General features: G+C 36.5%; 1 long non-coding RNA gene across 3 annotated transcripts in view; it reads right to left on the bottom strand.

The window, feature by feature from the left end:
- LOC143689906 (uncharacterized) overlaps window positions 1-14,937 on the bottom strand; it is a 305,999-nt gene that overhangs the window by 24,952 nt on the left and 266,110 nt on the right. For 2 of the 3 annotated variants that reach the window (XR_013178964.1, XR_013178965.1), the window contains exon 6: window positions 14,015-14,140. The exons of the other annotated variant lie outside the window; for it this stretch is intronic. This is a non-coding gene — a long non-coding RNA (uncharacterized LOC143689906). The remainder of the gene's footprint in view (window positions 1-14,014; window positions 14,141-14,937) is intronic. 3 annotated transcript variants of the gene reach the window in all.

Here is a 14,937-nt window from a genome sequence, read left to right as displayed (position 1 = left end):
CAATATACCAGAAGTGGAAAGGCATTTTAAAAGGGAATATATTTAAGTTACAAGTTCATAGTTCTAAGGCCATAAAAATGTCCAAACTAAGGTATCCAGAAAAAGGTACCTTGACTCAAGAAAGGCCAATGTCTGTCACATGGAAAGGCATATGGCTAGCATCTGCTGGTACTTGTTTCTGGTTCCATTGCTTCCAACTTCTGATGCTAGTGGTTTCCTCTTTAAGCATGGGCTTTCATTTAGCTCCTACAGGACACAACTCTGGATTTTGGCTTGCTTAGCTTCTCATGGGAAGGAACGTGGTGGTGTTTGATGGGTCCATGTGTCTACTCAGCTGTCTCTCTGTCAATACTCTAGGCATCTCAAATATCTGGGTCTCTAGTCAGCTCTGAAGCAACTGTTTTCCAAGAATCTGCATCTGAAGTTTCTCCTTTTAAGGGATTCTAGTAAATAATCAAGACCCACCTTGGATGGGTGGAGTCACATCTCCATCTAATTCAAAGGTCACACCCACAGTTGGGTGTGTCACATGTCCATGGAAGTAATCTAACCAGAAGGTCACACCCACGATTGAGTGCATCAGCCTCCATGGGAGCAAACCAATGAAAGGTTTCCACCCTACAATATTGAATCAGGATTAAAGGACATGGGTTTTCTGGGGTTTGTAACAGCTTCAAACTGGAACATAGAGTATGTTTATTTATCTTATTCTATAAGCAGCTGCTTTTCCAATAAGAAATTGGGTCCTGAATTTTTTTTTGAGGTTGGAATGAAAATATACATTAGAGTGAAAAAAGTCTGAGCAGTGTATCATACTTATTCTACTAGAGAAAACTCTGAAACCTAAACCCCCTCCTTTGTTTAATTACATGCTTGTGTTATCATCCCAAAACTGTTCTTGGGTCATAAATTGTCCTGAACCCATTTGGGGGAGTGGCATTAGGACAATGGTGCTAAGCTATAATTATTGGTCCTAGGCACTTGGATCAGCATAGTTGTTCCTGTGAAAAACCTCCTTCTGAACGCAAAGATTGAACTAAAAATATCCTTCATACTTCAAGTCCCTTTAAAAGCACAGGAGGTTGCAAGGTCTGTGCCTTTTGTTTCTCATTGGGTCCATTGGCTCAGTTTTGATTTTTCTTTGCTTTCACATCTTTTACTGTTGTTAAATACAAGATTAAATACTTTGGAACTTAATCATTAATTCTTGAATTCAAAAATTCTTTTGAAAGAAAAGTAATTCTAGAGAGGCATTTAGTTTGAAATCTTGTATGCATATTCTAGAGCAGATTTTTACAACTTCATTTGTCTTTTGTTACAAATAGTTCTAAATGAGTAATGTACTGGGTCCTATTTATTGATCATTGACTTTGATGGATAAATATATAGAAAAACACAATAGAGGCGGGAGAAAGAGAAAGGAGAAAAAGCAAAGGAGGTAGGGAAAGAGACAGATGAGCTCTACCTTTGAAGTTCAAATCAAATGGAAAAATAGCTAGCATAGTGCATGAAACATAGTTGGAATAAAATGAATATTTGCTGAATAAAGGATGTAGTATGAGAAAATTAAGAACCTTCATAAGATAGCAAAAAGTAAAAATTAATTACATTTGTGCATAATTCTATTGAAGGGAACTTGAAATCAATAGAATAGTGATGTTAATGAACATATAACTTAAAATATGAAGATTTAATTTTCCCAATTAAAAGAATTCTAGCATAATAGCACCTACTTTGGAGGGTCATTGTGAAGATTGAATAAGACAACCCATGTAAGAAACTAGGACAGTGCCTGTAAGAGGTGCTCAATGTAAATTTCCCTCCCATCTCTATCAATATATTTCAAGTTAAATTAAATATTTAATGTAAGGGGATTTGTCTCTCTGTTACTCAGTAATGGAATGATATAGGATGCTAAAGCATGTTCAGAGGAAATAGACTGTATATTCTAATCAGCGGAGAACATTGAGATCAGTTTTGAAGGTTTGGGTTGGACCTCAACATTGCATATTTTCGAAAGCGCTACAATAAATTCTGATGTGAATCTTCTGTTGAGAATCCATGGAATAAGCTTTCCATAGTGGTAGAGAGCAGTTTTGTATTAAATCATGGTGTTGGCATATTTCTAGTTATTTTATTCCCTCGTTGAACATTCAATGAATTTTTATTTAGCACCACAGGTTTGAAACATAAGATGCTATTCATGATCCCAGAGATTTCTTTAGTGAGGGACAAAAACTTCAAAAAGCAACTATTATTATGAGAGGTAAGTACTGTTATACAAATATATTTAGTGTGCAATGAAGGTCAGAGGAAGGAACTCCAACACGGCACCACCATGCATTCGACTGCAAGTTGCTTTTTTTAATACCGAACATAAAGAGTATTTCAGTAAAGCTATCAATTTTTGACTTTCAAGCATCTGGTCTTTCCTAGTAAGCAGTTCCCAGTAATAACACCACTGCCAAAAAACTTCATTCAAATCTCTGAGTGCAGCCTCTTGGATTAAAGGATGCCTGAGCTCTGATTACGAATTCTTCTGCACCCTTAGTTATATTGTCCCCAGTGAATGATTATTTAATACTTAAAATTCATGACCCAGTTTCCTGGTCTGTAAAACAGGGACAATAATATTTATCTGTTTTTCATGATTTATTTATCTGCATTTGGATAGCATATTTTTAAATTTTAAAGGCCTTATGATCATTACTTAGGTTTTCCTAACTAGCTATTCCTGCCTCAGAGTGATGACAAGAAAGTTAATGGATTAATATTGACAAATACCTCCGAAGATGAGAACTTTGCACCAATGTACAGTGGCTTACCATGGCATTATGAGGCTTCCCAGGCTTGCTTGCTGTCAAAAGAAGCACTGGGGTTGCAGTGCTCTTTTACTCTACATCTCTTAAAGTGTATACTAGCAGAACATAACACTGATTCAGAGAAAACATTTTAAATATGCTAATGTCATGTAAGAGAAATCCATCTGGTGATAAATACAAAGGAGGTGGGAAAAATAGAACCACATACTCTCAAGTATCCAAATGTTTGACCTCCAAGTTTTTCCTATATAATGGTGCAATTGTTGCTTGGAGCCATGGATCCTGGACACTAATTAAGTCAATGAGAAGTACAGAATTGAGAATATTTTGTATAATAATGTGAGAGAAGTACATTTTTCTAATTATGTAGGTGGCAAAACATATCCACCTTTATTCATTTTATTTGTTAAAGAAAATGGTACAACCTTTCTATAAGATGTATACTATATGGCAATAGGCATTTTTGGCCTTTGACATAATCACACCTTTGGCTAATATTATAATTATGTGGAATTCATGCTAAGGAGATAATGGGAAATGTGGATAATATTATTTATAATAGAAAAAAGGAAATGTCAAAAATAAATTACATTGCATACATAAAAATGAAACATTTTGTAAGCATTTAAAATTATGTTTAAAAGATGTTTATTGATAAAGGGTAATGTCCTGGATAAAATGAGTAGAAAAAAATGAAATACAAGATAGAATAGGTCATTTTCTGTCTCATCCCAACTATACGCACTAAAACTGGTTAACTCTCAATACTGGAATTATCCATGAATTTTAATTTTTTTCATTTGAGATTTTCCTAAATTTTCTAAATTTTCCAGTTTTATATAATAAGCGTTTATTGCCTAACTAATCATAAAAAAAACTAAGGTAGTTTAATGCCAATTCTGAGACAAGCATTTTTTCATTCACCTCTTCTCCTACCTCTAAAGGCATTATTACGAAGGCATACTATATTTATAATGGTTACCATTTATTAAAACACGGGGCTGTGTGTTTGCAGGTATCATCTCATTTAACAAGTCTTTACCAGTGACCACTGCAGGATGACCATGTGACCCGTGAAGCTGACTGTTTCCTTTCACCAGACCCCTGGAAGGATTCCTCACCACACCTACCTTGTATTACAGTTATTTGTGGAGAAGACATTTTCCTCATAATTTCATTTATAAATGTTTTCAAGAACAAAGATAATGTTCTGTACATGTTGCATCCCACATTTTGTAGTACTAAATAACTGTTACTCTAAAGAAATGCTCCCATGCATCGTCACCTTGTCCCAAATAACCCTAACCTACTATTTTATGATTTTACCACCTAACAGGCCTGAAACTCACTCATGCTTAGCCAGTGGGCCTAAAAGCAACCTATCGTCTCTTCTGTTACTTCACTCATTCAACAAATACTCAGTGAGTACCTACTATATGCCAGACACCTTTCTAGGTACTGCAAATAGAGCAATGAACAAAACAGACAAAAGGTTTGCCCTCATGGCACTTACATTCTAGTGAAATAAACAGATAATATACAAGGTAGATAAAATATATGGCATGGTAGAAGATAATAATTACAAGGAAAAGTTCTAAATCAGAGAAGGGGGAAGGGAAAGTTCAGAAACAGGGACTGAATTTTAGATAGGACAGCCAATAAAGATCTTATACAGAAAGTGGGACTTTTGAGCAAAACCTGAAAGTACTGTGGAAGCAAATGAGGTGAATTTCTGGGGGAAAACATTCCAGACAGAGGGAACAGCCAACGTAAAGGCCCTGAGGTTGGACAATGGCTGATATGATTGAGGAAGAGCAGGGCCTGTCTGTATCAAATGCATAGAGGTTCAAAATAGTAAATGATAAAATCCACCATTGACACAGGGCCAAATTGTATAGGCTGTACAGGCCATTGTAAGGAATTTTGCTTTTACTCTGAACAAAAAAGGAGAGTCACCACTATATTTTGAGCAAAGGAGTGTTATGTATGGCATGTTTCATCAGCAAAACTTTAACTGCTCGTCTGCAAACAGATAAACAGAGCAGGGGCATAGAAGCTTTGCAATTCTTATAATCCAAGTGAGAAGAGAACATGGTTTAGACCAGAATGAGATCAATGATGATGCTGAGAATTGGATTTTAAAGAGAATTGACTATGAATTGGACATGAGTTGCAAAAGAAAGAAAGAGTGCATGATGTCTCTAAGGTCAGGGCCTGAGCACCTGGAATGATTTCATCTCAGTTAATGACCGAGATGAGAAAGGTTATAGGTGGAGCAGATTTGAGGAAAATATCATGAAATCAGTTTTGGATTGTTAAGTCTAAAAATAGCAATAGGACTTCCAAGTGTATACGTTGAATTGACAGCTATTTGAGTTGGAGTTCAGGGATAAGCTTTGGGATGGAAATACAAATATGTGTATTAGCAATGTATATGAGGTCACCTAACATCGTCAATTATAATTAGCAGATTGTGAAATAATAACCACACTCTTATAAGAAATCCCTCTTCCCTCAAGATCGAGAGGAAGCTGCAGTCATGTCACACTTGTCCTATTTGCAGCAAAGATTCACCCCATTAAAGTCTCAGGGACACTAGGCTCCCCACATCTCCAGATGGGACTCCACCACCAGTGTCAGACTTTAGCATTTGGGGTTAGTGTCTATCCCCAGTTACACCAGTCTTAGATTAGGAAATTATTCATTTTGTCTTTAGTTAATCCAAGATATGTGGAAATTTGTCAAAACAACTTTTACAAAGAAACAAAAGAAATGATAATGGAATTCAGGGAAAACTGAAGAAATCTCATAGAATACAGTGAAATTTGTATTGTAAGAAACCAATGTTTGGCATAGCTTTATTGGTTTTATCAGGCTCTTGTTTCTCTTTGTATTGTCTGAAGGGACAATCTATAATATCTCTTGTATGGGATCATGAGAATTCCTCTTCCAACCCCCTTCTATAAAGGGGACAGCAACAAGTTAAGTCCAGTCTGATTGAGCTATAGTGGTACAGCTGAAGAGACATTAAAAGTTGCATAACACATTGAACACATTTTTCTAAGGATAAATCAGTACTGAAAGAAATTATCAGGACATGGATTATTCCTCTTAGGGAAGGTTGAAATGCTCTACCATTTATACTTCTGTATCACAGCAGGAAGCCCAAGTAACCTAAAGATGATTGAGTTTTATGCCATGAAATGATAGAACAATATTTTACCATAGCATTTAATCTGCTTCTAAAATTTTCAAAATATTTTCAATTACCTCAATCATTATAATTTTTCCAATGAGGAACTAGAAGTAAATCGCTTTACCACCTCCTCTCAGTTAATAAATTGCAAGTTTCCTGGTCGGTCCCCAGAAAGCCCCTGTAGTCACATTACTTTCCTCTATCGGACTCCACCTCCTAATTCAGTCATCATGAGTTACTAGCAGTTCTTCAGATTTGATATGTTTCTTGCTTCTTGTTTGCACATAGACTTTACTTAGTTTGTAATACATTTCCCCATCAGTCTCCTCCTGAACAACTCCTATTCCTCCCAGGACTCATTTTAGAAGACACTTCTTCTAGGAAATATTTACTAACCATAGGCATTGTTTCTACTTCCCTTGTCCAACTATCTAGGACCAGCAGCTGTGACAAAGAGATTGAAAATGTGATGACTCAAAGAAAATTAATTCCTCTCCCATGTTACTGTCGATGTTTTGGGTAGGTAGATAGCTCTGCTTTACAAAATCACCTGGAGAGGCAAGCTCCTTCTTCCTTATTTCTATGTCATCCACTAGAACTTTGTCCTTATCTGCATGGTCAAAGCCAGGAGACAGACATGCCCATATTCATGCTCACAGAGAGAAGAGATAAAGCACGGAGGGAGCAAGCTTGCTGACTAAAAGTTTCCAACCCTCACTGGTATACATCACTTGCTCTCACATTCCCTTGATAGTGAAAATAGAGTCACATGACCACGTTGAACTGGAAGGGAGGCGGGCAAGTGTAAAAGTAGCTAGACATTCAAATTCCAGGTTAATATTCCATTCCTATGAAACGAGGGGAAATAGATTTGGTGTTCGGCTAGCAGTCTCTCTCATACCATTCAGTACTTATCCAAGATTCTGTAACTCTTTTCTATTTGTTTGTCCCTGTTGCTTGAAGACAGGTATCATGTTTTTATATTCTTATCCTTTATGCTGGCAAAGCAATGAGTGTAGATCATGCTTATTAAAGTACTGTTGAATATATACATGAATAATTGTCTTCTAGAGAGATAAGGATAGGGGAAAATAAATGCTGAGGATGCTGCTGGAGAAAGGAAGGATTGTAAGAGCTGAGCCTTACAGATGCAGGGAATTCCTATAAACTATGAGGTTCGAGGCCTTGAAGGTGGAGCAGACCCAGAAATGGAGATATGTAAGACTGTTGACTGTGTTCATGGAGCATGAGGTAATTGCCGAGGTATTTCAGAGCCCTGGGGTATAGAATTCCTGTCACAAGCAGATGAATTTAATAGATTGGAATGAATTAGGCTATGGAACATCTTTCAGGTCACAAGTTTAGACTTTGTTCTTTAGGGAATAATGAGATATTAATTTTTTTAGAAAGAGAAATCATCTTATACTATAATGTCTTGAGAAGATGCTTCTGGAAACTGGTTTTCCTCCCCTCTCTCTTGCTTCTCTTTCTCATTCTCCATTGCCAACTCCTCCTCATCTCCCCTCCTAATTCCTCTCTTCCATACCTAATATTCATCCTTTAGTAAATCCTATTATCTTTCCTCCAAAACCCATCTAGACTCTGACCACTTCTTATAAGTCCACCCTGAACTCAGGTAGGGCCCAGGGTGAGATTACAATGAAGGCCTAGACACCACATGTCTAACTATTTACAAGTTGTAAAAAAAAAAAAAGCCAAAAGAAAGAATATATTGGGTTGGTCTATTGATTCTACATGCTCTGCAGAACACGGAGAAAGAAAATCATAATCTCAAGCTTTTGAATTCCCAACTCTCAATCTGAGAAGGGACTCGAAATCTTTGATGTCTGTGATAGCTTGGTTAGGTTGTAACTAAGTTTTCCAAAAGGGGAAGGTGAGGCAGCAAAGGAAAGTCACTAAGGGATGCCCTGGTCCAGGCAGACAGTTGGGAATTTGTAAGTGAATGTGGTACTCTGGGCTATCAGAGAGAGAACACAAAGGAAAATTGGTAGATAAGCAGAGGGAAAGTTGCTGCCTCTGCATTGCCACTGTTTCTTTAGTCTCAGCCCAAAATCAAATTCAAAGTCTAATCCTGCCTGTGGTTGACTTACAATGCAAATTGAATTCAACAACCTCATAGGATCTCTAATACTCACTGTACTTTGCTATTTGGTTTTTGTATGGGCGCTGTGTCTTATTTTTATAAGAATATATCAATACAAAAATGAAGAAATCATATCCCTAGGAATATGAAGAAATCATATCCCTAGTAATATGAACAATTGTTTTTTCAGTTTTATAACTTCCAAGAAAGTTACTCAATTTAAGAGTATGAAGACTATGAATGAATGCAATCAATTAAAATAAGGGAATGGGGAAGATAGGATGGATTTCAAAGCAGTCATCTGGTTTTATGTTAATAAATTAGCTAATTCACTGTGTTTTCTAGATTTTATAAAGTCAGGGAATTTTAGAGTGGAAAGGGGTCTGAAGCACTCTATTTTCCAGCCATGTACATATAGACTGTAGGTATTCTTGTTCTACCGTTTCATGTTTTTTGACTTTGGTCATTAAATTTGTTTTGAAGATTTAGCATAAGAAAGTATCAAGTCACAACAGGAAGGATCCATACTGAATTCTGAACAATAGTTATCGCTGAATTAGAAGTAGAGTGAACGGGGAAAAGAAATGCAAGCGGAGAGCCAAGCACATGAGACTTTTATCTCTTAACTAAGTGCTAGAAACAAAGTTTTTTGTTATTTTATACCATTGTAAGGTTGAAACATTTTATTATAATATGGTAAAAAACAGATTTAGCATGAGCCTTATAAATCGATTTTTCTATATTTTCTCTTTGGTCCAAGGAATTTAATAAAAGACATTTCATGTGGGATAAAAGGTTTCTAGACAGCCGGCCAATGAATTATACAAAGCAACTGTAGGAGAACCTGGTTTCTGCAGAAATGACTTTTCAAGATTTACATAAAGTTTTATAGATAGAGACTTTTAGAAAAGATCTTGCTTAAACAGAGACAAAACAAAGACTTAGTTTGGCTGCAAGCAATGCAGCCAAAAATTGTCTTCCCTTTCCTATTCCCACCGGAGAAGAAACAACAGTGACTTTGAATGATAAGAACTGGATTCCTGCCAAAACTCTGGCCTCTGCGAGCTATAAGGCCCCAGCTCAGGGAGGGCTTTGAAAGGCTTTTGCTGATTTGAGAAGTGCCAAAGGGAAGAGGAGGGAACTGGCGCTGACAAATATATACATATATATTTATCAAAGTCACCGTTGTTCTTTATTACCATATTCTTTCGGAAGAGAGGACGGGAGGAAGAGGTGGATTCTCAGGAATAGCGACAGTTCAATTTTTGATCACTTTTAGCTTGGCCTTTGGAAGGCTTTCTAAAGACAGCATCTCCTAAGCAGGCCTCAAACAGCTCACCCAGATACACATGGCTTTTGTTTATTCTTGTCTGCCTTGGTTTTCACATTTTTATACATGGCCTGAAGGAATGGCTTTGATGCTGAGTTTTCTGGGGGAAAAAATGAATAAGTAAATACAGAAGTCATATATACATAAAATGTAAAAGTATAAATCAATGGGACCCTCAAGTGTTTTTCAAAAAGCTATGACCCTAATAGTTTTTCCAAGAAAGATTCTATTTCAACAGCAGTTTTGTGTCTTTTGACCACTGAGGTATGCTAATTTCTGGGTTCATGAATTAGTCAGGTGTTTAGTTACATTGTGAAATGCTATCACTATAGAGACAAAAAGTCTAAGAGGCGTAAAACCATTTTAATAGCAGTAGCATTTTATCTTTTCCCATGAGAATAAGAAAATGAAGTCTAAATCAATTCTATCTTTCTCAAGGGTGGCTAATTCATTACCCGCTGCACTGGAAAATTCAATAGTCCAAAGGACTTTTGTTTTGTTTTGTTCTTTGGTGAGGGTGTTTTCTTTGACTTTCCAATTTATTCCATTTATTCATGGAATTTTGCTGATTTTCTTTTCTGCTGCTTGAATCATTTGTACATCAAGCTGTGTGGGCACTGGGTTTCAGAATATTTTTTTCAAGAAGCACCACAGAAAATATGTTATGAAAGCATGATTTCATTTTAGCTGCCAAACTCAAAAAAAAAAAAAAACCAAAAATACTTTAAGCATTGATTGAATAAATATTCTTCACATAAACTTAAGGACATCCAGAAGCTATTTCACTGAATAAACCCAGTCTATTCTAAAGATTTAGAAAATTTCCAAGCAGAAAGGACTATACCAAGTGCAGAATGCATTCCATCCCAATACTTCTTCCTGCCTGACTCTCATGTTCAACTTCTTTTCCAATAAGCAATCTGCAAGGCTTTTACCAAATAAAATGCTGATTAAGATTTACTTAATTTTCAATGTTTGGAGATAAAACGCACATCTCATAAAATAAAACTGGCAAAATACAGCTGAATTCTTGTTCTGAATTCCTTGTATGCTTACTCTTCACAGACATGATTGCAGTGATTATGATAGATGGAGAGAGAGAGAGATGAGAGGAACAGAAGGCGTTCTCAAGTCAAACTGGTTAAGACGGGGAAACAGCTGCTTCTACTGCTGCCTTTTTCCCATTGTGATGATGCTTTTTTTTGCTTTACAATTTGATTGGAATTCCATAGCCACAATGTATATTCAATAAGAAAACTGGTAAACTTTAATATCAAGATCCTTGAAGGAGTTTTTCAGTAAAGAAATGAAGACAGATGCAGCAGTATATGGAGGGGAAAGTACAGTCAAGAGAATGTTATGTTTTGTGTTGTTTTAGTTGGGGAATGTTACAGCATGTTTGCATTTTTATGGGATTGGAATTCACAGAGAGGGGAAATTTACTGAAGTCCTTGAGAAAAGTCAAGAAGAAGGTATCTAGTGCACAATCAGAAGGATTAGCCTCAGAAAGAAACGTGGACATTTCTTCCATCATAACAGGTGCACACCAACACATATGGATACTGGGTGCTAGTGGAATGGTCGATGTGGTGGCAGGGACACATGCTACTCTGGTCAGTGCTATAGGAAGCCAGGCCATCCACTGAGAGTGAAAATGGGGGAGGGGGTGTTGAAGGCTTAATGAAGAGGAGAAGATATAAAATAATCATCTAGAAGAATGGGGGAGTGAATAAACAGGAACATGCAATGGGAATGCCTGACAGCTCTGAGAACCCACTTGAAGATGGGTGGTCATAAATTTAAACTGAGAACAGGGAGCATGGTGGAGTTTTCCCTCTAGCCACATGTAAGTGCAAGAATGCAGAGTTGAACTGAAGAAAAGTTGGGATTTTCTAGGTGAGCATGATGAATAGTGAGAGGAATAAGATGAAGGAGGTGATTGCAAGGAAGTCCTGACAATGAAGACCGTGGAATCTAAGTTCTCCTAAAGAGGTAGGGACAAGAAGGGATGAAGAACAATGAATGGATAATATGATCAATATATTGTTCATCCCCGTAGGGATCAGAGAACTGTTTGAGCCGTGTTCTAGAGGGAATAAGTCGGAAAGAGGAAGGTAGGCAGAGAATGTGGGGCTTAAGATTGGTATTATGAAGATAATGCTGTTATTGGTGATGAAAAGGCCCAGTTGTGTGTTCAACCATAGGAGTCGAAGACTGAGATGGGTGGTGGATAAGAGAATTGGAAGAGAGAAACTCAAGGAACTTTAAAGGCAGATATTAAAAGGATCATCTATGTGAATACTGAAATGTCCATGAAGTTTAAATGGAGATGGAGCACTAGTAAGAAAAATTTAAAATTCACAAGTATGACCGAGAGTGGCCAGAGCTCTGAGGCTGGCTGCCAAAAAGGTCAGGATGCAGCTGGTGTGGTCTGAGTGCAGCTGGTGTGGTCTGAAGACGTAAGTGACAAATCTAGGGAGTGTAGGGAAGACGGAGAAACAATGATCTGGAAGAAGTAGCAAGGAGCAAGGGGACATGGACCGTACCCCAAGGTACAGTGCTATGGATGAGTGAGAGAAAGAGTTGCCACATTTAGAATCTTCCTTTCGGTTTATAGAGGAATTTCTACATTTGCATTGCTAATATGGCCTTATGCATCCATCTTTATTATGTTTGTTCTCTTTCTGAGATTTAATATGTTCTTCCTTTTTTCATAATTGTGTTATTCTTATAATTGCATCATCATGTCCTAAGGAATTGTGAGGCTATGGGAGGTGGAAATGGGGAAATAAGGCAGCTGAATCAACCAAACGATTTCACATGGTCAAACAATTTGTTTTTGTGTTGGGCTTTTGTTTTCTTAAATTTCTTTAACTTTCACCAGACTTGGCAGTAAAGGGTGGCTCAAATGTGGGGAGGGGGCTCAAATCCAACACACAAATGATATCTAATCATCTCCCAACTCAAATCCAACACACAAATGATATCTAATCATCTCCCAGCTCAAATCCAACACACAAATGATATCTAATCAGCTCGCAAGCATTTTAAATACTGACATCAATGTCCGTGTAAAATAAAATAGTATTTATCAGTATTGACCTTTGCATTTTTCAATGTTAATAAATTGTGAACAAAAGCATCTGAAAATGGTAGACTGCTATATTAACTGATTTTTAACATATAATATAAATTTTAAAATGTGATTATCACACAAATACAACTTTGCATCATAATACATTCCAGTTTTCTCCCAAACTCTACTGTAAAAAATTCTGTAGTCATTATTGACTCTCTGAATACTTTCCCTAGTATGTGAAATGGATATCTATGTAGCTTATATTTGTGTATATAGGAATTCAAGTTATGACTATGAACTGGATCTCTCTTGAATTTTATTCAAGTAAATTTAGTTACAAGAAGTAATGGAAGTCATCGGTCATAACAAATATACCACACCACTAAAGGTGCTAATAATAAGGTAGCATATGAGAATACTGTATTTTATGCATAATTGTATCATAAACCTACAACTTCTCTAACAAAAAAAAAAAACAATTAATGCCATTTTACCTAGCAGATTCACCTCTAGGAATTTCCCACACAAACAGACACTCTTATGTGCGATACAACTTACATACCAGTTGGTTTACAGCAGCTGTGCAAAAGGTTGGAAATAACCTAAGTGGCTAGGTATAGAGGATGGGTTTTTTTAAAAATTACAGAACTTCTATACAATGCAACACTATGCAGATGTAAAAAAGATCACAAGCTTTTTAAATACTGCCATCAATGTCCAAGTTATAGTGATGAGAGAAAAACAGGATACAGAATAGTAAATGTATATGTATATTGTGCTTCCTTTTGCATAAAAAAGTAGAATGTATGTGTCTGTTATGAATTTGCTTGTATATGCATGAAATAGAACTAGAAACAAAAAAAACCTAGCATCAATGCCCCTGGGGAGAGGCCAAAATAACCTGGGGATGAGAGGGAAGATTCACTGTATGTGCCTAAAAAAAAAAAAAGACAAAAAGTACTGGAAGATTTTGTGTCTGTGTATCTGTGCTGTCATAGACTTGAACCCTAAAATGGTTTTAAAGTGATATTTCACAACATTATGCGTTTGAATAAAGAATGCAAATTTAGTTCTTTTAAACCATTTTTTTCTTTCCTAAAATCATGCATAGGCTTAAACTATAGGTAATTAATATAAATAAGATTCTCTCTGAGAACCTACGGGGCCCACAGAATCAGTAGAAAAGAAGTCTCTTCCTGATCATCAGAAATTCATGACAATTCTTAGGTAGACTAAGAGGAGACCAAAGCAAAGGAAAATGCACTGTTCTAACCTATTTGACTTCGTTTTGAGAAGAGGCGATTGGGAACACTGTCAGCTGCCCTGCTCCTATTTAATGGTGGGTATATGTGGAGAGGGAATGAGAAGAGGGTTGAGATGTAGCTGGAGAAGTGAGGTACAGAAACAAAATAGAGGAAGAAGGGTGGAAGGAAAACTAATTCCATGGGATCCATTCCGAGAGGACACAGAAGTAGTAACCTACCTGAGCACTGGGCATGAGATTCCTTCAAGCAGGCATTTGGAAAATGGCAGCTCAGATGCAGACAACACAATGGGCTTCCCTGGTGAACGAATGTGATAGATTGTTCTGGAAGTCGCATTTAAGAATCTAGAAAAGGAAGTCATTTGATTTCTTTGTAGATCATTAGGTGAGCCATTAAGTCATTTCTGACTTAATTTCCAAATTGAACCCTCAATTTTACAAACATACACGCATAAGCACACAGATTAGAAAACAGACTTAATTCTTAACAGGTACTTTAGGCAAAAATCTCCTAAGTGGTTAAAGCACTGAAAATATATATAAACTCTGCTTTTGAATTATATTGTGAAGGTAAAGAATTGATTTTTAATTCATTTTGTGGGTCTCAGAAGTCGCGGTGTAATGCAAAGGGAATATAAGTAACATACCACCAACAAGTTAATGACTAAATGCTGAACTAATTTAACAAAACATAATATTGAAATATATATATATGGCATGTAAATTTCATATTTATGATAGCAATAAACATAATAGAATCCCAGTGCATGCTTGTAGTATTATTATTAAGTTTCATTTCCATTTTCAACTGCCTACTTTTAGCAATACGTAATATTACCTTGAGCCATTTGGGTTTTATATGGCAATTGCATTTACCTTAACTCTTCCCTAGAGGAAGACTGAATCATTTATTTTGTTCTGAAGGAAATGGATTTCTGTATCAGAATGAAATAAAAATGATTAAATGTGAATTGAATCACTTAATCCTTTTTCTTAGGTCAAAGGGCATCATTATCTCCCCTGCTAAGTGTACATGTGCAATTGGGTACGAGAACTGAGACTTAATATTGCTTTAAACTGATGAGCTATGAGAAAAGAAACGGCAAGGCCCCAAGTACATAACTGGTGGCAGAGGCTTCAGG

This window comes from Tamandua tetradactyla, chromosome 7, assembly GCF_023851605.1.
Source record: "Tamandua tetradactyla isolate mTamTet1 chromosome 7, mTamTet1.pri, whole genome shotgun sequence".
Lineage (NCBI taxonomy): Eukaryota > Metazoa > Chordata > Mammalia > Pilosa > Myrmecophagidae > Tamandua > Tamandua tetradactyla.
This window is presented reverse-complemented; position numbering and strand designations above follow the sequence as displayed.